Source organism: Bufo bufo, chromosome 2, assembly GCF_905171765.1.
Source record: "Bufo bufo chromosome 2, aBufBuf1.1, whole genome shotgun sequence".
Classification (NCBI taxonomy): Eukaryota; Metazoa; Chordata; class Amphibia; order Anura; family Bufonidae; genus Bufo; species Bufo bufo.
Window position 1 is genome coordinate 547916526 of NC_053390.1, and position 9523 is coordinate 547926048.

At 42.3% G+C, this 9523-nt stretch overlaps 1 long non-coding RNA gene across 1 annotated transcript; it reads left to right on the forward strand.

Annotated features, from left to right (window-relative positions):
* Window positions 1-3293: 3293 nt before the first annotated feature.
* On the forward strand, window positions 3294-4626 carry LOC120991678. The gene is made up of 2 exons (XR_005776758.1): window positions 3294-3729; window positions 3884-4626. It is a non-coding gene; the product is annotated as an uncharacterized LOC120991678 (long non-coding RNA).
* The last annotated feature ends 4897 nt before the right edge of the window (window positions 4627-9523 follow it).

Consider the following 9523-nt stretch of genomic DNA (forward strand, 5'->3'; position numbering starts at 1 on the left):
TTTTTACCTTTTCTCCCTGCAGCCGTTCTGATAAAATACACACTTTTTTACAATATGCTAATGAGCCTCTAGGTGCTATGTGGGTGTAGATTTAGCACCTAGAGGCTCGGTCTACTCACCCTTTATCCTGCCCAGGTCCTCCGTTCTGCCCGCCCGCTCCTCTTGATTGATGTCCAAGTTCCATGCATCGTTGAGCAAATCCCACGCCTGCGCTGTTCACTTCTGTATTCGGCGCAGTGAGTGAAGGCCGCTCTCCTGATGTCGGCTTCCTCACTGTGACGTAGTCGGCGCAGGCAGGAATCCGGCACCAGGAGCGCATCATTCACTCACTGCACCTGCGCCGAACTGCGACATCAATCAAGAGGAGCTGGACGGGCAGAACAGGGGACCTGGGCGGGATAAAGCGTGAGTAGACGGAGCCTCTAGGTGCTGATTTTACGCCCACATAGCACCTAGAGGCTCATTAGCATATAATAAAAGTGCTTTTTTTTACAAAAACGGCTGCAGGGACTAATGTTAGAAACATACTGTTATGTAGTGCTGACATTAGCGCATCGCTATATCAGTCAGCTACATAACAGTATTTCTGGTGGTAGAAACCCTTTAAATACTGCCGATTTCTCCTGTAACTGGGGCTGACATAGTAGAAGCAGTTACAGGGGGAATACAGCCCCCACAGGGGGCATATAATAAAAGTGCTTTTTTTTTTTTTTTTTTACCAGAATGGCTGCAGGGACAAAGGCAAAAAACATACTGTTATGTACTGCTGACATTTGCGCATCGCTATATCAGTCAGCTACATAACAGTATTTCTGGTGGTAGAAACCCTTTAATATTTATCTGTATTTATAGTTACACCACTAATTTTACAGTCTACTGTAGATTGATGTGAACAATATATTAATCCCTTAACGTTGAAGGTCCTCAGTCTGCAGCAATTTATTTTGTTGTCACTTCAGTAGAGAGGACTCCTACTTTAAGAACTTGGGGCCTTACAGTAGGCTTCTACTGTACCAATGAGGTCAGAGGAAAGTTCAGTCCCGGCTGCTAACCCTTTGATTACTGTGGCTCACGATCACACCATGATAAAAATGAACTCGCCCACCTCCCTATTTTCATAGGGCCTTCTCAGTCTGGGAGAACCATCTGCAGTCAGTCCTGAGCACCTACAAAGGGCCCAGGGCTGTCTGTCCAGTAATCCTGCTGTTCGGGATGCACTAGATTTGCCCTGACAGCAGTTTGTGTCATAGACACAGACTCTAATGTATTAGCTTATAGGAGTATGCTAGTATAAGTTTAAATTAAAGCTTAAAATGGTATTCCCATAATGGGGTTGTGTGCAAAATGTATAAAAAGGCATTCTATATACAGTACATTATACAAATGTAAGACACTACACATTAGGTATTCACAAGTACGTAAAACCCTGATTGGGTTGATCAGCTATTTAGTGTAAAACATGAATTGTACAAAATATTTCTACAGCAAAAAAAAATTTACCGGTATACGTACTCCCCAAACAACAAAAAATACAATTTCTCCCGCATAAAAGAAGGCCTCATACAGACATATCCATGTATGGCTGCCGAAATGCAGAGAAGCTTAAAAAAAAATTGACTGGTCATTTAGGAGTTCATCTGCTAGAATATATAGTTGTGGGATTGTTATAGTGACCTCTAGTGGTGGCTATTGGCTTTTGTAATTCTTGATTGTTTACATAAGCAATTAGCACTAATCAATGTATTATTGAGGTGACATAGCATAAGCAGAGAATACCCCTTATTCTATATGTATGCAAGGGGCTTTCCAGGACCAACATGTTAATAACTTCTCCATAGGCTAGTGCTCTAGGATCCAACACCCAGCAACCCCACGATCAGCTGTTAAATGGCAGCCCAACAGTTGTACAGAGCCATAACACCACAGCTCCATGCACCTATCCTAAGTCCCAGAAACCCCCTTTAAAGAGGACCACTGTTTTTTTTTTTTTTTTTTTGTTAAAGTACCTTTACAAGCAGGGTACGCTCTGCTGATGCAGCTTTTCTTTCTTTTTTTTTTTCCAAACGCCCCTCAGCTGCCCCCATTTTGCTTTTGCACAGTGTATGCTAATATCAGTACAGGGAGGAGGAGACATCGGGGTTTCTCAGGGGGCGTCTCCTTCGCCCTGCCTGTGAGCTGTCCAATTTTAGCAGACCACATCACAGTCAGGGATTTAAAAAAAAACAGCTCACCTTCTCGCTGGCGGTAACATTGTCCGCTGCAATTGGACAGCTCACAGCCAGGGAGAAGGAGACGCCCCCTGAGAAACCCTGGTGTCTCCTCCTCCCTGTACCGATGCTATTAGCATACAGGTCGCAAAAACAGAATGGGGGATGCATCGGTGAAGTGTACCCCGCTAGTTTAATTTAAAAAAAAAAAAAAGGTCCTCTTTAAGGCTGCTTTCACATGTTGATTTTTAGTGCCTTTTTTTGTACTTTTGTGGCTTTGGCAGTGTTTTTTATGCAAAACCGCCAGCTCAAGTTGTTATCTGAAGATCTACAGGAAATACTGCCACTGGCATTTTTCTTAATTAGGTTGCTTTTTTCCCCCTGCCATTTAAAAAATGCTGAATGTTGTATCTCTGGTGCTTTCACTATAAGAGAAAATAAATCTTGTTCACACAGCCATTTAGAAAAAAAAAAAAGCAATACATGCGTTTAAAGACCGTAAACCAAACTTCTTTCTCATCTACCTCTGTGAACCTGATAGCTAGCAAAAATTCTGAAAAACTACATGTGAAAGCAGCCTTCTGTTTTTTCTGGGGCTTTGCAGCTATTTTTAGTTAAAAAGTGATAGTTCCCGATATTGCATAGTAAAGCATATGAGATGTACTGAAGTCAGGACAAACTGGCAATTTTTTTTTTTTTTTATGTCAGCATGCGCTGGCATTTTCTTCCATAGGTCTCCTTTTTGGCAAGTGTGGCACACCCTTAAAGCTGGTTTCAGTGTTTTGCTTAAAAAAAAAAGTCAGTCCTCTGCAGCGAGTTGTTAATTTTAAGTTTATCATGAAATATAAAACATATGACAAAGTGTGGGTAGCTTTTTTATTATATAACTGTGCATGCCTGAGGCTTTTTGTTCCCTGAATTATTTGTAGGATTTTAAAACACCAGAAAAAAAATAAAGTTAAATATAAAAGGGTTCAGGCGCTCCATAATAGGAGCAGGAGAACTGATTTGGCACATAACAGCCTGTAGACTATAATTTGGGTCAGTTAGGTTTCCACTCAAGGGGAGATTTTTTTTTTTGAAGTGGAGACAAAAGTTGTGCATGCAGGACTTTTGTCTCGGCTTCAAAAATCTTCCTCTGAGCAGAAACCTAACTGACCCCATTATATTCTGTGGGGTCCATAGGCTCTGTTTGGCTTAGTTATTCGCTGAGCAAGTTCTTCTGTTCCTAGAACAGAAGAATGGGAAGGCAGAATGCTGATGTGAACTCAGCCCAAGAGAGGGAAAAAATAAAAAAATATCTTGTTCTGAGCACCACTTGTGATCAAAGGTAATCTTTCTAATCTGATACTCTTGTAAATAAGTGAGGTCGATTTTTCCTTCATCATGAAGTCGGATGTGAATGGCCACAAGTATGTGCAGATTACTACGTTCACATTTGTCTCAGGACCATGACAGAAGGCTGTTTGGGTTTAATTCTACTTTTGGGAATGGGGTCATTTTCTACTCCTAAGTTGTCAAGGTACAAGCCCTTTATCTCCTAGCCCAGGGATGGGCAAACTGTGGCTCTCCAGCTGTTGTAAAACTACAACTCCCAGTATGCCTACAGCAGGGCATGATGGGATTTGTAGTTTTACAACAGCTGAAGAGCCACAGTTTGCCCATCACTGTCCAAGCCACAGGACTGGTGGGGGTTCTAGCACTGGGGATCCCTGTTCTGTGTGACTGGAGAGTCCTTTAGAGGTAAATTGAGTGGTGGACATGCTGCTCCATTTACACAGGTAACATAGGACTCCCACCCTGTGTTATAGGACAGGGGATGTGCTTGTTGGAGCGACATGTTATAGATTGGCTTGCTACATCAAGGAGGTCTTAGGCTCATGTGAAAAGGAAGCATCGAGGGGCAACTTTCATGCAGATCTACTGTAGCTACCTGGATTGATGTGGCATGGTAGTTGGTCAGAGGTGTGACATCCCCAGTATTGAACAGGGCAGAATTCCTTAAGAGCAATCTTAGTACCATAGCAAACAGTAAGTGTCTATGGCTAGCTTGATGTAGTCAAGACTTCATGTCTTAATTCTGTTCCATAAACCATGCCTGACATTGTAAATGTTCTTTCAGCCTTGAATATTTGGAAAACCTTTTTTCTAGTTCTTTATACATCTAAGAGTAGAATAACCTACAAATTTATATTTACTAGAACTACTCAAAGATCTTTCTATATTGTAAAAAGCAAAGTAAACCACAGAAAATAAACATTTATATATTATTCTGTAATTGTGTGGTTGCCATATACTGACCAGTGTGTTTGTTTAAGATGGCCCCACCTCTAAACATTTTGGTTATTTTTGGGACCAAGGAACTCTAGCTTAAAGAGCTGCAAAATTTTACAAAGTGAGATCTCATCCACATGCTGTGCAAAAAAAAAAAAAGCCACTCCAAAGCCATGCAGGTACTCTGCAGCTTTCCAGTGAACTCCACAGCAAAGCACATTTCATTTGTGAAGATCCTGTCCCACATCTGCTCCTACACACTTGTCCATATAAGGCTACTTTCACGCTAGCGGTTTTTGCAGACCGTCATGAACCCGTTTGGCTCCACTTAGGCAGGCAGCGTTTTGGGGTCTGCCTCCAGAGTTGAATGGAGGCAAACTGATGCATTCTGAACGGCTCCGTTTTGGACCGCTTGTGAGAGCCCTGAATGGATCTCAAACTTAAAGCCAAAACACTAGCATGAAAGTAGCCCACAATGGGCCAGATTTATCATGACTGACAGCTCACTCCACTTTAACATATGGCTAAAGTCAGATTTATGATCGGCCCTTTAAGACTAATAAATGTGGTTTGACGGTAGCAGTTTATCCGTCAGTAAGCAGCTTTACAAAAGTCGCACATAGTTATGAAAAAGTCGCATGTTCTATTAAAGTCTCATAAGATAAGCATGGTCCTCACTGGAGTGAAATTGCGACTTTTTTTAAATAGTCCAATAGTAAATCTGTCTAGATTCATTTACATAAGAAAACACGCCCACTTTCAGAAAACTGGCGAGCATAGTGCAGAGCAGAAAAGTTGCAAATTTGTGCGCAGTTTTAGCGTTTGGGACTTTCACTCCATTATTCTGACCTGAGCTAATGATAAATCTGGCCCAATATGCATACATGACTTCACATGTCAATTATCTTTGCCACTAGTCGGAAACTGATACTATTCCTGCTGTAATTATGCACAGGACAAAGTACCAACTTTACAACAGAAGGACAGCTGCTATATGGACATTGCTTATTCCAGTGTTTCCTGGAAGATGCCAATAAACTACACGGCACAGTGCCGACGTATCAACTGAAGATGAGTTTCGTATTTTGAACTTCATGCTTAGTTTACTGGTAAAAGGCAAATTGTGTTATGGAGTCCGTTACCATGTACCTTAACGCAATTCTATGACGGACTGCATAACGGAACGGCTTTGAGGCACTCAGTTATTCATTCCGTCATAATAGAAGTCTATGGACTGCAAAACAGATCCATGCCATTTATTAAGCAGGAAGCCCTCTCCTGCATAACGGAAATGGGACGGATCAGTTTTGCAGCCATAGACTTCTATTATGATGGAATGAACAGAATGCTTCTAAAGGCAGTTCTAGAATTGCATTACGGTCTGTGGAAACAGAATCCATAACGCAATTCACCTTTTACCAAAAAAAGTGTCCAATTTCATAAGTGGAAGTTTGCTCATCTCTAGTATCAACATGTCATAGGTCATCTTAAATATTAAAGGCACAAGTCTAAGTCCAAAGAAAGCTCATAATTCACTAGTCCATGGCCCCCTTCAAGACGACTTCTAAAATATGTAACCTGTATTTTAGAAGTTAATGCCTTTGACCACAGCACTCTGCTTTCCTAATTGAGGGGTGGCAAAGTAGTTAGACCTGCAGGTTTCAGCTGTAATGGCAGTCGGTACCCCGCATTGTGGGGGAGACGAGTCCCATGAGGCTCACAACCCTCTGCCTCTGGACAGAAAGGTATCATTGTCCAGAGGCTGGGGGAGGACAGGGGCAGAGAGCCTCGGACTCTCCTCCCTCGCAGCACTGGTAAAAGTATTGCCTGCCATCACACCAAAGTCACTGGGGGTCTCACTATACATGCTGCATTCAGTGAGGAACAAGGTGGCCATGTACAACATTTAACATTGAAAGAGTGTAGTGAACAAAAAAAGTATAATGCCCCATTCCATAAAGGTCTCCTAAGAGTCAATTTTGTACAGACCGTTTTGGATAAAAATCTGCACCCATTTACACTCTAAAGGAGCGAGGCACTTTAAACCTGATGCATCATCTGTGCACAAGTTGTTGGAACCAAGATGCACCAAAATTAAACAGTGCCTGCCTCTTAATAAACTTGGCATCTCTCATAGTAGCTCAAACTAAAGCAAGGCTGGCATGTGCAGGAAACGTCACATCAATGCCAGGAGTCATTTCTAGACTTAGTTTCCTTAAAGGGGTATGGGCATATCACTAGGAAATGCGCGAGGGACCTACACCGAAAATGGAGAGGTGAAAGTGGTGGCTCGAGAACCCTGTGTTTTCTGTGGTCTGGACACCACCAAGTACTCTCCCTGTAGCAGCGAGTGGGAGCCCACCATGCTTGTGGTCACCACTCATTCATTTCTATGGGGCTGACAAATAGCCGAGCCAGCGCGCAGCCCGATAGAAGTGAATTGTGTGCCCTCCACAACTTTTGGGGCTCTGTTCTCAGTTAGCAGGTCCCAGAGGTGGGAACTGCACACCTATCAGACAATATGGGGCATATCCTAGCAAAATCCCCTTTAATGTTGAGGATTGTACAGAATTAATGAATAAAAGTCTTTGCAGCTCCATTTTGTAAAAAGTTTAATTTTAATGGTAAATGCCTTGATAGAAGTATAACTAGAATACAGGTCTGGACAGACTACTAGGAGAAAATTCCGTGCTCCTGGTCACCACATCACAGAATAAGGCTGGCATCCAAGTCTTTGACGCACCATCTGAGGGAACAAAGTTGATATTAATGTCAGCTAATATAACAGGGGTATGTCACTATATACACTTCACAGCACCCCCTTCCCCCAGACCATCTAACAGTAGTACATTTAATGAGCTGTCACATTGTACAGTCCTATGAGCATTTTCCCCCCACAACTCTTAATTTAAACCTTGTATGCTTGAGTCCAGAGGTAGTCTTTAGTGACCACCCTCACTACTCAACATAGAAGAGTTTTAAATTTGTTATCCCATGACTAATGTAAAAAAATTCTAACCAGACATCATATAGTACATGACAACCTCTTCCTAACAAGGCTCGAACCAGCCCTTTACCTCACATGGATCCAGAGATCTCCCCATTCATTGCTCTGCTAGATTTATATCAAGGGGGCGTGTCCATGCTCTCCCTATCCCAGCTAAGGGGGCGTGTCCATGCTCTCCCTATCCCAGCTCAGGGGGCGTGTCCATGCTCTCCCTATCCCAGCTCAGGGGGCGTGTCCATGCTCTCCCTATCCCAGCTCAGGGGGCGTGTCCATGCTCTCCCTATCCCAGCTCAGGGGGCGTGTCCATGCTCTCCCTATCCCAGCTCAGGGGGCAGTCGGAGGATGAAACTGAGCATGTGCTGCCATCTCAGTGAGCAGGTCAAAAATGAGAACAGCAGTAGGTGCTATACAGATACATTTCAGTGAATAACTCAGTGGCTATGCTAAATATTTAATTACAAGCAATTACAAACTTATTCAGATGCAAGTGCTGGTTTGAAAAATGTAGAATTTTTCTTGGGACATGGACTTGGTTCCTTTTAAAAATCAAATTGACTAAAACTGTATGCCAAGGCTTAAAGTTCTGGTCCTATTGAAAATGTGAAGTATTGACCATGGAAAACTGCTGACAGTGCTAGGTAGCAGCTAATAAGCTGGTTATACACATCTTTCACAATGCTGCTGCCAGCAGTCTACAAAGTCACACTCCAAGAAGTGCCCTGAAGGCAATCTGCCAAGGTGCTCTGCGGTGAGCAGATTCACAACCCCCTGCCTTGTCTAACACTAGTATCAATTGAGCAGAGGGGCATTTTGCTACCCCCAAAAGATCAAGCAACCCTACCAACATGGTTGAAACATTACCTGTGGCTTATGCTTGTTATTCACCCTGTAAAACAAATGAAGCGTCATTAGCACAATAAAAAGTAAAGCCGACCACAAAAAAAAAAAAAAAGGATAACTTATGTCCTCATATTAAAAAAATGAATCATCTGCATCATAATGTGAACAGCAGTAAAAGGTTTAAATCATTGGACATGGTTAACACCAGAAGGGCAATATGTAAAATGATTTCTCCATGTGAAACTTAAGTCACTAGTAACACATACGGAATATCATTTAGATGCCATTTAACCTCTTCATGCATGAAGATATAGCTGTAGGTCATTCACAAGTGAGGGAAGTATGGAAAAAACCTCAGTTGTGTAGAAAACTGATGTCAGAATAATGCAATGCAAAAAATTCTATTAGTAAAACAAAGATTGTGTTACAGCTGTAATTGTACTGACCTGCATGTCATTTTAGGCTACTTTCTCACTAGAAAGTAGCCTAGTAGAGCTGAGGACAGGATGCTAGATGGCCGCTAGCACATCCGCAATGCTCAGTCCCCATAGCTCTGGGTGCTTTTATGGTGTAAAAAGATTTAATACATATGCAAATTAGCGAGACAATTGCTGTTCCTGAGACGAGTCACATACAGGACTCTTATGTAAATTTGCATATGTATAAAATAGTTTTTTTTACACAATAAAAGCACACAGAGCTATGGGGACTGGGTATTGCGGATGTACTAGCGGCCATCTAGCAACCCATGTCCTCAGCTCTATACCCAAAATCCAGGTGACAGGTTCCCTTTAACATATACAAGACGGCTCAGTCATGAACTCCACTGAAAGTCAATGGGGGACGGATCAGTTTTCTATTGAGTCAGAGTTAAACGGATCCGTCTCCATTGACTTACATTGTCTGTTTTGCACTGCATCCCATGATGGAAAGAAAACTACAGCATGCTGCGGTTTACTCTCTAGTATGAGGACAGAACGCATTTTGAAGCATTCATTGTCAATGGGGACAAAGCTGAAGCTTTTTTTCCCAGTATAGAGACCATGACCGATCTCCATACCGAAAAAAAGAAACGCAAGTGTGAAAGCAGCCTTAAGCACAGTGGGCTAAAACCAGAACCTAAACATGGGAGTGTTTCCCCCACCCCTCAGAATTTGCCATTTCAGTACAACACATGGCAAATTAAATGCCTTAA